Source organism: Sciurus carolinensis, chromosome 8 (assembly GCF_902686445.1).
Source record: "Sciurus carolinensis chromosome 8, mSciCar1.2, whole genome shotgun sequence".
In the NCBI taxonomy this organism is placed as follows: domain Eukaryota; kingdom Metazoa; phylum Chordata; class Mammalia; order Rodentia; family Sciuridae; genus Sciurus; species Sciurus carolinensis.
The window spans coordinates 85,363,738-85,374,881 of NC_062220.1; the positions used below are offsets into that span (position 1 = coordinate 85,363,738).

General features: G+C 37.9%; 1 non-coding gene across 1 annotated transcript; it reads left to right on the forward strand.

The window, feature by feature from the left end:
- Nucleotides 1-10,601: 10,601 nt before the first annotated feature.
- On the forward strand, nucleotides 10,602-10,674 carry Trnaa-ugc (transfer RNA alanine (anticodon UGC)). The gene has a single exon. It is a non-coding gene; the product is annotated as a tRNA-Ala (tRNA).
- The last annotated feature ends 470 nt before the right edge of the window (nucleotides 10,675-11,144 follow it).

Below are 11,144 nucleotides of genomic sequence, written 5' to 3' on the forward strand. Positions count from 1 at the left end.
ATAAAGAAATAGAAAAACAATAGAGAAAATCAATGAAATCAAAAGATAGTTCTTTGAAAAGAAAAATAAAATTGACAGATTGATCAGGACCAAAAGAGGAAAGATACAATTTATCAATATCAAGAATGAAAGAAGTGACATCACTACAGATTCTACAGATAAGAATAAGACAAAAAATCAACATTAAAAGCAACTTTATGCCTATAAATTTAAAAATTTAGATGGAATAGAAAATTCTTTGAAAGGCGCATACTACAAAAGTTCACACACACGCACATATACACACAACTTGAATAACCCTGTATCTATTTTTAAAACTGAAATTCTAATAAAAAAAAATTCCCACAAACAAAAATCCAGGCCCATATAATGAATTTTACCAAATGTTGAAGGAAGAAGTAATATCAATTCTATATAAACTCTCCCTCAAAAATTGAACAGGAAGGGATGCTTCCCAACTCATTCAATGAGTCTGGCATTATCCTGAAATCTAGTCCAGCAAAATATTAAGAAAAATATATCATGACCAAGAGGAGTTTATCCCAGGAATACAGGGTTGATTTGACATTGAAAATTAAGTTAATGTGATTTATGACATAAATTTAAAAATGAAAAATATGATCATCTCAGTAAATTCAGGAGAAAGCATTTGACAATATCTAGCATGCATTCTTGATTAAAATTAAAACTCTTAGCAAAATAGGAATAGAAGGGTACTTCCTCAACTTGATAAAAGGCATCTACGCAGGTGGGGAGATAGCTCAGTGGTAAAGCACTTGCCTAGCATGCATGAGGCCCTGGGTTCAATCCCCAGAACCACATAAAAATAAGCAAACAAAGATTTTAAAAATATACATTAAAAAACGCATCTACAGAAAACTTTGTATTCAGTGAAAACATCACTTTCTTATGAAAGACTAAATGCATCCCTTCTAAGATTAGGAACAAGATAGTTATGTCTACTCTCTTCATTTCTATTCAATATTGTCTGGTGCCATCAAGAAAAGTTATCCAAGTTGAAATAGAAGACATAAAACTGTCTTTATTCAGACAATGTGATCATCTACCTATGTAGAAAATCCAATGGAATCTGCAAAAAAAATGCTAGAAATAATAAGTAAGTTTAGCAAGGTCGCAGGATACAAGATCAATGTACAAAAATCTACTGTTTATACCAGTCACAATCAAAAGCTGAAATTGAAAAAAATTAATACTCATAATAACATTAAAATGTGAAATATTTAAGAATACATCTGACAAAAGATCTGTAAGAACCACATACTGAAAACTATAAAACGCTGCTAATAAAACTTTTTTGAAACCTAAATAAATAGAAAATGGATCAGAAGACTCAATATTGTTGAAATGTCAATAGTCTTTAAATTGATCTATAAATCCAATAAAAATAACAATAAACAAACAAAAAAGATTTTAAAAATATACATTAATAAAGACATCTACAGAAAACTTTGTATTCAGTGAAAACATCACTTTCTTATGAAAGACTAAATGCATCCCTTCTGAGATTAGGAACAAGATCAAAATCTCAGCAAACTTTTTTTGTAGAAACTGACAAGCTGATTCTAAATACATGTGAACATGAAAATGGCTTAGAATAGCAAAGATAAATCTTAAAAATAACATGTTTAAGAGATAACAGTCACTGATTGCAAAAATTATTATAAAGTTACAGTAATAAAATGATGTTTTTAGTATAAAGATAGATCAATGGAAAGAATAGAGTCTTGAAGTAAATCCACACATGGAGAACTAGTTTTTGACAGGCACAAAAAGGTAATGCTATGGAGAAAGAACAGCCTTTCAACAAATGAAATTGGAATAATTGAATATCCATATGCAAAAATACAAGTGATCTTGGATCCATGCCTTCTATTACATAAAAATATGAACTTGAAATATATCATAGACTTAACAAAAAACCTAAACCTTTAAAAGTTGTAAAATAAAACAGGATAAAATCTTTGTGACCTTGGGTTAGGCAAAGGTTTCTTAGAACAACAAAAGCACAACCAATAAAAGAATAAGTGGACTGAACTTCATTAAAATTAAAAACTTCTCTTCTGTTAAAAAATGATTGGGAGAAAAATATTTGCAAAGCATGTCAGATAAAAGTCATATCAAGAATACTTTTTAAACACTTAAAAGCCAACAATAAGGGGAAAAAAGATAATCCATTAAAAATGGACAAAGATTTAACCAAACACTTTACAAAGATCAGGAACACTTCAAAAGAGAAAATCAGCAAATAAGCACATGAAGAGATTCTCAACATCATTAGTCATTAGGGAAATGCAAAATAAAATCACAATGTTAGACCTCTATACATCTATAAGAATGACTAAGATTTAAAAGACCATAGAAAGTGTTGATAAGAATATGGAGGAACTGAAACTCTCTTACACTGCAGATAGGAATGTAAAATTCTACAACCACATTGGAAAAAATTTTGGCAGTTTCTCACAAAGTTAGACATCTACCATATGATACAGTCGTTCTATTCTTAGGCATTTACTGAAAATGAAAGAAAATATGTTCTCTATAAAGATTTGTATATTGGTTGTTCATAACAGTCTTTTTGTAATAATCAAGAACCATAAACACCCAAATGTCTACTAACAGGTGACTAAATAAGCAAACTGCGCTGTATGTATACTCAACAAAACATAGTTATGAACTATTGATTCCAGAAATGACATGAAGGAATCTCAAAATAATTAAGTTGCATTAAAAAAAGACTTGACTTAAAAAACTAGAATATAGATTCCATTATTAAAAATACTAGAAAATATGTAGTAATTTACAGTGACATAAAGTAGGTCAGTGATTGCTTGGCAATGAATGGACCTGGAGAGACAGATTACCAAGGGGCACAAGAAAACTTCTGGGGTGGTGGATATCTATCTTAATTGTGGAGACCTTTCATGGAAACTACACATGCCAAACCTTTGACCAAATTACACATTTTAAATATGTGTAGTAAGTATATCCATTTACCTTAAAAAAATAGTTGATGAACAACAAGGGAACTTCTCTTCACCCAAAACAACTTTCTTCTCTCAGCTGGAGCCACAGCTAGCAAGTCGAAGTCCCCTTCCTTGTTCCAACAATGGTGACAAAGGCCTTCCTCCTCCAACTTCAGTTTGAAAAAAATCCCCAGTAGTATCTGACTGGCACAGACTTTCCAGGTGGAGTAGGGAAAGATAAGAGTTGACTGGAGTCATAATTACAGCTAAGGGTAGAGGACAAGGAGAGGATGGGCACATGCATTAGAACCCCATGTGGTGAAACAAGCCATTTCCCCAAATGAAGCAATTGTTATTCCTAGCAGAAAGATGTGCTAAACAGACACAATTCTCAATGCCACCTACAGCATTTTCTGTGCCTTTCCTCATTTAATTCTTACACTGAAACTGTGTGGCAGGTATTAGCACTTCTGTTATACAGCAGGGGAAGCTAAGCACCCAAAGGGCAAGTAATTTGCCCATTATAGTAGGTTGAACAGTGCCCTCCACAGTGTGGTTAATTTTATGTGTTAACATGGCTAGGCTATGGGTTTTAGTTGACTTTTTCATCACTGTGACCAACGGACCTAACAAGAACAGGATAGAGAGAAAGTTTATTTGGGGTTCAGTTTCAGAGATCTCAGTCCATAGATAGGTGACTCCATGCCTCTGGGCCTGAGATGAGGCAGAATATCATGGTGGAAGGATGTGGAGAAGGAAAAAATTTCAGGACATAGCCAACAGGAAGAAGCTAGAGAGTGTCACTCACCAGGAACAAAATATAAACTCCAAAGTCACACCCCCAATGAGCTACCTCATATCTAAACAAAACATCTGGATGTTTCTTTGTAGGTATTTTTAGATGAGATCAACATTTAAGCCAAGGACTTCAAGTGAAGCAGATTTTCCTCCATAACATGGGTGGGTCTCATCCTACCAGCTGAAGGCCTTAAAAAAAAAAAACTGACCTCCTCTGAGAAAGAATTCTCCCAGGGGGGTGGCCTTTGGATTTGACCTACTTCAACTCTTCCCTGGGCCTGTAGTATGCTGGACCATCTTGCAGACTTCAAACTTGCCAGCCTCCACTACTGTGTGAGCCAGTTCCTTGAAATTAATGAATCTCTCTCTCCTTTCCCCTCCCACCATGCATCCTATGGGTTCTGTTTTCCTGTAGAGCTAATCTGCCCTCAAAATTTATGTCCATCCAGAACATGACCTTATTTGGAAATAGGGTCTTTTCATATATACATTGAGTTCATACTGGATTAGAGAGGTCCCTAAATCCAAAGATTAATGTCCTTATGTGAAGGGAAGAAGACAAAGACAGAGGAAAGGCCATGTGGTGACAGGCCAAAACTGGAGCGACGAAGCTCCAAGCCAAGGAAGGATTTCCAGCAACACTGAGAACCAAGAAGAATGCTGTGGAGCAGGTTCTCACTCAGATTCTCCAGAAAGAACCAACCTTGCTGACACCTTCATTTCAGACTTCCGGCCTCCAGAACTATGAAAGCATGAATTTGATGTTTCAGGCGTCCAGTGGGTGAGAATTTGTTACACAAGTACAAATGTGCATTGCCTTCCCACCATCGTAAAGTGGGAAAGTGGAACCACTGTCAGTGGGGGAGTGTCTTATTAGGGCTTAAGGAGCAAACATTAGAATTAAAGAGAAGGAATATTTTCCAGTTAATTTTGGAGTCTCTGAACCACCCATGATGAAAATAGCCTCTTAATCAAATCCAGTTTTTATTTCCAGGCCAAACTCCAGCCCTCCCCCATTTTCCTCTTAAGCTAGCAAAACATTTCATTCCAACCTGCTTTTCTCCCATGCCCTGTTCCATTGAGCTGTTTTAGATAGAACACTAACCCCTTGAGCCGGAAATCAGGGTGGCGTTAAGAAGAATGTGGTCCTTATATCCCTGCAGAACTCTGTGAGACCTTTGCTGTTACTAGAAAGATCCAGAAAACAAAGATAAAATTAAGTCGCTTGGTTATCCTCCCAATCTGGTTCTGGGGGCTCTCCAGTTGGGGATGGGATGTGCTTTCCCAGTTTAACTTGAGCACCATTGGCTCCTGGCAAGGACATACATATACCTCAGATGGAATCAGACCCTTCTTTTGGTGTTCGTTTCTGTTGCATTATTTACATGTGTGGTCTTCAGGATCTTTATTGCTGCTGTGATGTCATTGCTTCATCAAATGAGCTAACAAATGATCATCTGGCAATAAGCATCCATAGAGGTTGGAGTGACCACCTCCAGAAACCTGATTATCATAACTCAAGCCAGAGTGGAGATCTGGATTTCTCCCACCCCTAGATGAAATGGTCCATCCCACAGCTTGGACTAAAGAATGACCACAGGTGGTCACTAAATTGCCTGTCAGATGCTTGAAGCCCCATGACCTAATTATTGGCACTAACATTAGGGTCTCTCTTTTAACATGGACTTTACTATTTTTTTTTTTTTTTTTTTGAAGAAATTCTGGTCCAGAAAGGTAAGGCTGTAAACCAATAGGTGACAACCTATTCTCATTTATCTGGACCACAAACGGCTCAGTCAGTCATCTTCTCAGGACAGTAGGTTGTTCATGTGAGTAGCTAGTCCCTTTCTTAGGACAGCAGTTGACTCACCTAGACAAATCTGTTAGCCCATCAAATAACCGTCCCTCAAGTCTCATTTTAAAAGTCTCTCTTCTTCATTGTACCTGCCAACTCTAAAAAAATTTTATCTACTTTGCCCAGTTCCAGAGTCCTAAATTGAAAGACCCACCTCAAACCACTTGAATTCAGACTCAAAGACTCTGATTATTCCCCTTCTTTATGACCAAATGCCCACTAATGTGATGCTTATCATAGATTAATAAGTCCAGCTTTGTTTAACCAATCAGTTATTCTGATGGTCTTTTAGGAAAGTCAGGGGTTGATACCCAAGATGGAGCATGTGAAGAAAAGTTCACGAAAAGACTCCTTACAGATGTAAGGTGGATTACTGAAATAAACAAAGAATGGTACAGCATCCAGGGACCAGCAAGCATGGGAAGCCATTACCACCCCTGGGGTGGAAGGGACTAGGACAAGAAGCAACGGCACTGGAAGCCAGTGTGAGAGCAGGAATGACAGATTCCTGGGTCATCCAGCAAAAGCTGTAATCATGGAGGCCCATGACCAGACCACCATCAGAACGCGGTGCAAGTAGGAGAGGAGCAGGGAGGAAGCACCTCTGTCTGTCACTTCTCTTGCCTTCGTTGCCTGCCGACTCCTGCCCTCAACCAAACTCAAACGGAAGCCAGAATCCAGGGGGCCCAGGGAATGAAGCAATCCCCCTCCAGGGGCCAGGGCAGGGCCGAGAGGGAGAAGAACAGATTAACGTGAATGTGGAAGGCATAGGAAGAAGGCGATAAATGGAGAAAAACCAGTATGCAATATGTAGTGTTTGTTGATGAAGGAATAAGCAAGTTATCCTGAATATATACTCTTTCTATATAATATATTGGCTTTGGAGGGGTCAGAGTCAGTAAATTGTTAATCTTGTTCCTTGATCTATAATCCTAAAACAAGATCGATAAGGAACTCAAGGAATAAGGTAGAACAAGACAATTGGGCATGTTTTAGAGACTTAATAGCTTTTGTCTGTGGTATAATTTGGGTTAAAGCCTGGACTTAGGAGTTGTAGCCTAAGTCTCCTTCACTTCACTCCCTAAATATCACCAAAACAAGATTTTGTACCTAAGGAACTTACTGCAATTTCCAGAGATAGCCAGATCACACTTTCTGGAAGGAGTTGAGAAGATTTGTACATTTGAGAATACCACCAAATAAGAGCTTGCCAAAACCATCTTTAAAAAAAAACCAAACTCTTTTATTTTAAAGTACATAACCTAAGGAAATGTGAGCTAATGACGTATGGTCAAAGCTGATCAAGCAAATTCAGTTTGGGAGTTATCTGCCATGTGATAGGTAGTCACCAGTATAGCTAAGGGTTAAGAAGTTATAGACCTATAATTGGATAGACCTGGCCTGGAATCTCATACTATGTTTGAGCAAGTTACTTGACTCCTGTGCCTCAGTTTCCTTCCTATGTAAAATGGAAATAATATCCCATTCTTGTTTTGGTTATTGTTTTTTGGCAACTACATTCACCCTCTCCTCCTTCCAGGGTTCTTCCCTATATCCCAGGAATGAAAACCTAGAAACCACATGTCCCAAATTCCATTTCTTGATAAGAGACACATTCTGCCAATCGTGTGTCCTTGAGCAGGATTTGGAAGTCCAAGCTTCAGCAGATGTGAAGTTTCACAGCTACTCTAGGTTTTCCATTTCTGGTTATCAGCTTCATGCTGTGACCAGCTGTGACCGTGAGCAGTCATTTCCTATCATCCTCTGACCTAGGCAGTAGCAGCAATTTCTTGTTGTGAGAACAAGTGGCAAACTTGAAAGCTTGCACTGACTTTGCCTGACTTTTTCAAACTTCCCAACCTTTTTTTTTTAAATAAGCAACTATTTCCTCCTATTAAATCCCTTTCTACATAAAATACCTACAATGGTCTCTGTTTTTATAACTGAACCCTGAGTGATATCTACCACAGAGTAAAGTTCAGACCAAAAGAACACCTTCCTCAGAAGCAATCCATGAATTAATCAGACCTGCGGAAGTCCTGCTGCATATGTATTGTTTGTGGGATATTCTCTAACACTGAAGACTTCAGAATTTTCCACAGCAATGGATACAAGTTTAAAAATGTTAATCATTGTGATGGCACTTTAATTTAAAATCATTTAGATGACTGGCATGACTATTTTTTTTTTTTTTTTTTTTTTTTTTTTTTTGCAGTGCTGGGGATTGAACCCAGGGCCTTGTGCATGTAAGGCAAGCACTCTACCAACTGAGCTATCTCCCCAGCCCTGGTATGACTATTTCTAACACTTTAATCATAGAATCATATCATATAAAAATATAAACTGAACTTGGTAAGAAAAGTACAATTACAAAATTCAAATCTACCTTTAGGAACTCAGTGGCAGTTTCCCTGTGGAGAGTCACTAATAGCCATTCCTCAAGACAAATCTTTCACTTTAAATGATCACATCCTTAAATGGAAATGCAAATATTTTACATGTTCATTTGTTGGTTTCCCATTTGGTTTTAGGATAACTAAAATGTTCATCTTAAAGTAACAGAAACTGATGAGTAATTTGTATATCACTGCCATTAAAGACAGAAAGAAAAGTCCATTTGTTATAAACACAAACATGCTTTGCCAATTCTATGAAGATATAGCAGGATAGAAGATGGTTCCAGGCCTTCCTCATATCACATCCCTGCTTCTGGTTCCAGCTCTTTCCATAAGCATTGCATAGCATGCATTTGAAGATACCTCATTTGATATTAATGCAGCGCCCCTACCCCTCCCTAATGGGGCTGCAATTGCCTTGAATACAGGAACCAGGTTTTTCCCCTTGGGGGCACTTTGGGCATGGTGTTCTACATACTCCTCAGTAGAGGAGGCCCCAGCTCATAGATTTGTAAAGAGAACCACCATCCCAGCCTCCAGCACTGCTTCCTTTAATGCGTGAGTTTTCAAGGCCAAGTCCAGTCCTGACTTGCTCAAACATCTAATAAACCTTATCTCTGGATTAATGAAACTGATTACATGGCACTTTGTAAATATCCAAGGTACTCCCCAAAAGGTAAACAGCGGTAATGGTCATGATCAAAGTCTTGGGGCTCGAGTGCTGCTATTACAGCCCGAGGGTCATGTCTGCTTGGGAAGAACAGCAAACAAGGCTGGCTTTGATCACCTCACTCCCAACACCAAACCTTAGGTGGTTCCACACTGCCTTTATCAAAAGGCCACACTTCTTAGTGTACTTATCCTCCGTGCCCCTACCACCTGGTCCCAACCCACCCTTCCAGCCTTATCTTCTGCTCTCCGCCACCATGAACGGGTTCACCAATCCCCCTAAGCACAGCTGGTGGCTGTACGGAGGGTCTCAGGCCCTCAGAATACCCTCTGTGTACCTTCCTCTGCTTCTCATGCCAAGCATTCCTGCATCATCCAACTCAGGTCTCTCCTCTTCTCAAAGCTGTCATATGATATCCACCCCACCCTGCTAGTATACAGACGGTCCGTACTGTAGTTGACTTAATGATGTGCCAAGTTGACAATGGGGCAAAGTACAGTAGAAACTGTATTTGGAATCTTAATCTTTCTTCATGGTGCCATTGTGCACTAAGCTCTCAGATTCAGTGGGCTAGGTATATTTTTTAATATATATATATATCTTAGTTGTAGGTGGACACAATACCTTTGTTTTATTTTTATGTGGTGCTGAGGATTGAACCCAGGGCCTCATGCATGCTAGGTGGGCACTCTACCACTGAGCCACAACCCCAGCCCCAAGGCTAGGTATATTAAATGCATTCTCCACAATGATGTTTTCAATTTATTCTGGGTTTATCAGTACCCCCTCATAGTGGAGGAAATGGATACTCATTAATCCTTTTTCAATCTGTTCCGTCATTCAATCCTTGAAACACTTTCATGAGGTAGGACCATTTCTTCCTTTTTAGGGAAAAGGAAATGGAGACAAATGCTGTAGTATCTTCAGACTATATGATTCAACACTCCAATTGTTTTTATGAACAAAATTTGACTAATTTACTCCTAAAACAGCTGAAGGAAATTTGTAAGATTTCTTGAACAAAGTTGTCATTGTTTCCAAAGTTCAATGTAAAATGATCCCAAATTTGCAACAGCATACACAGTGTAAAATACTGTGCAATCAATATGCACATGGGAAGATACTTAACATAACGAATCATTAGGAACATGAAAACCAAGACCACAATGAGATGCCCCTTACATCCATTATGATGGCTATTTAAAAAGAAAAAGAAGGAAAGAAATTCCAACATATGCTATAATATGAATGAACCTTGAGAACATTATGCTAAGTGAAATAAGCCACTTATATGAGAAAGCTAGAATAATCAAAATTACAGAGACCAAATAAAATGGCGGCTACAAGGAGCTGGAGGGAAGAGGAAATTGGGCAGTTGATATGTGAAAGTAACAGAGTCTCAGTGTGGGCAGTTGAAAACATCAAGGGATGGATGATGTACTTGCACGACGGTGTGCACCCACTTATTGCCTCTGAACTGTATACTTAAAAATGTACACAGGAAAGAAACCACAGAACAATATGCTTGGTGAACAATCCCCATCAAACACCAGCAAACCAAATCCAGTGGTGCATTAAAAGATTATTCACCATGATTGAGGTCACCAGTGATGCAAGGATGGTTTGACAGATGCAAATCAATAAACACGTTACATCACATCAACAATCTGAAGGACATAAACAATGCAGGGCACAATGGCACATACCTATAATTCAAGCTACTTGGGAGGCTGAGACAGGAAGATGAAGAGTTTGAAACTAGTCTGAGCAACTTCTCAAGAACCCATCTCAAAACAACAAAAACAAAAACAAAACCCATATGATCATCAATAGATGTAGATACTTATTATTTTGCTTTTAAAAAATAATCCAAAAAAAATAATAATAATCCCTGGGCTGGGGATATAGCTCAGTTGGTAGAGTGCTTGCCTTGCAAGCACAAGGCCCTGGGTTCGATCCCCAGCACCCCCCAAAAAAAAAAAAAAAAGTCCCTTTCCTAATAGATGTGAAGTACTATCTCAAAAGATGAAGAAAAAGCATTTGATAAAATTCAACATCCCTTCATAATAAAAAATGAACAAATTGAACAAATTAAGTATAGAGGTAATGTATCTCAACATAATAAAGGCCATATATAGAAGCCAACCACTATCACTGTGTTGAAAGACAAAAAGTCAAAAGTTTTCTCTAAAATCTGAAACAGACAAGGACACCCACTTTCATTACTTTTATTTACATAGTACTGGAAGTCCTAGCCAGAGTAATCAAATGAGAAAAAAAAAGAAAAGAAAGAAAGGCATTGGAAAAGAGGAAGTCAAATTGTCATAGAAACCCCAAAGATTCCACTGGAATACTATTAGAACTAATAATAGTTGCAGAATAAAAAGCCAACATAAAGAAATCAGTAGTATTTCTACATGCCAATAAGGTATCTGAATTAG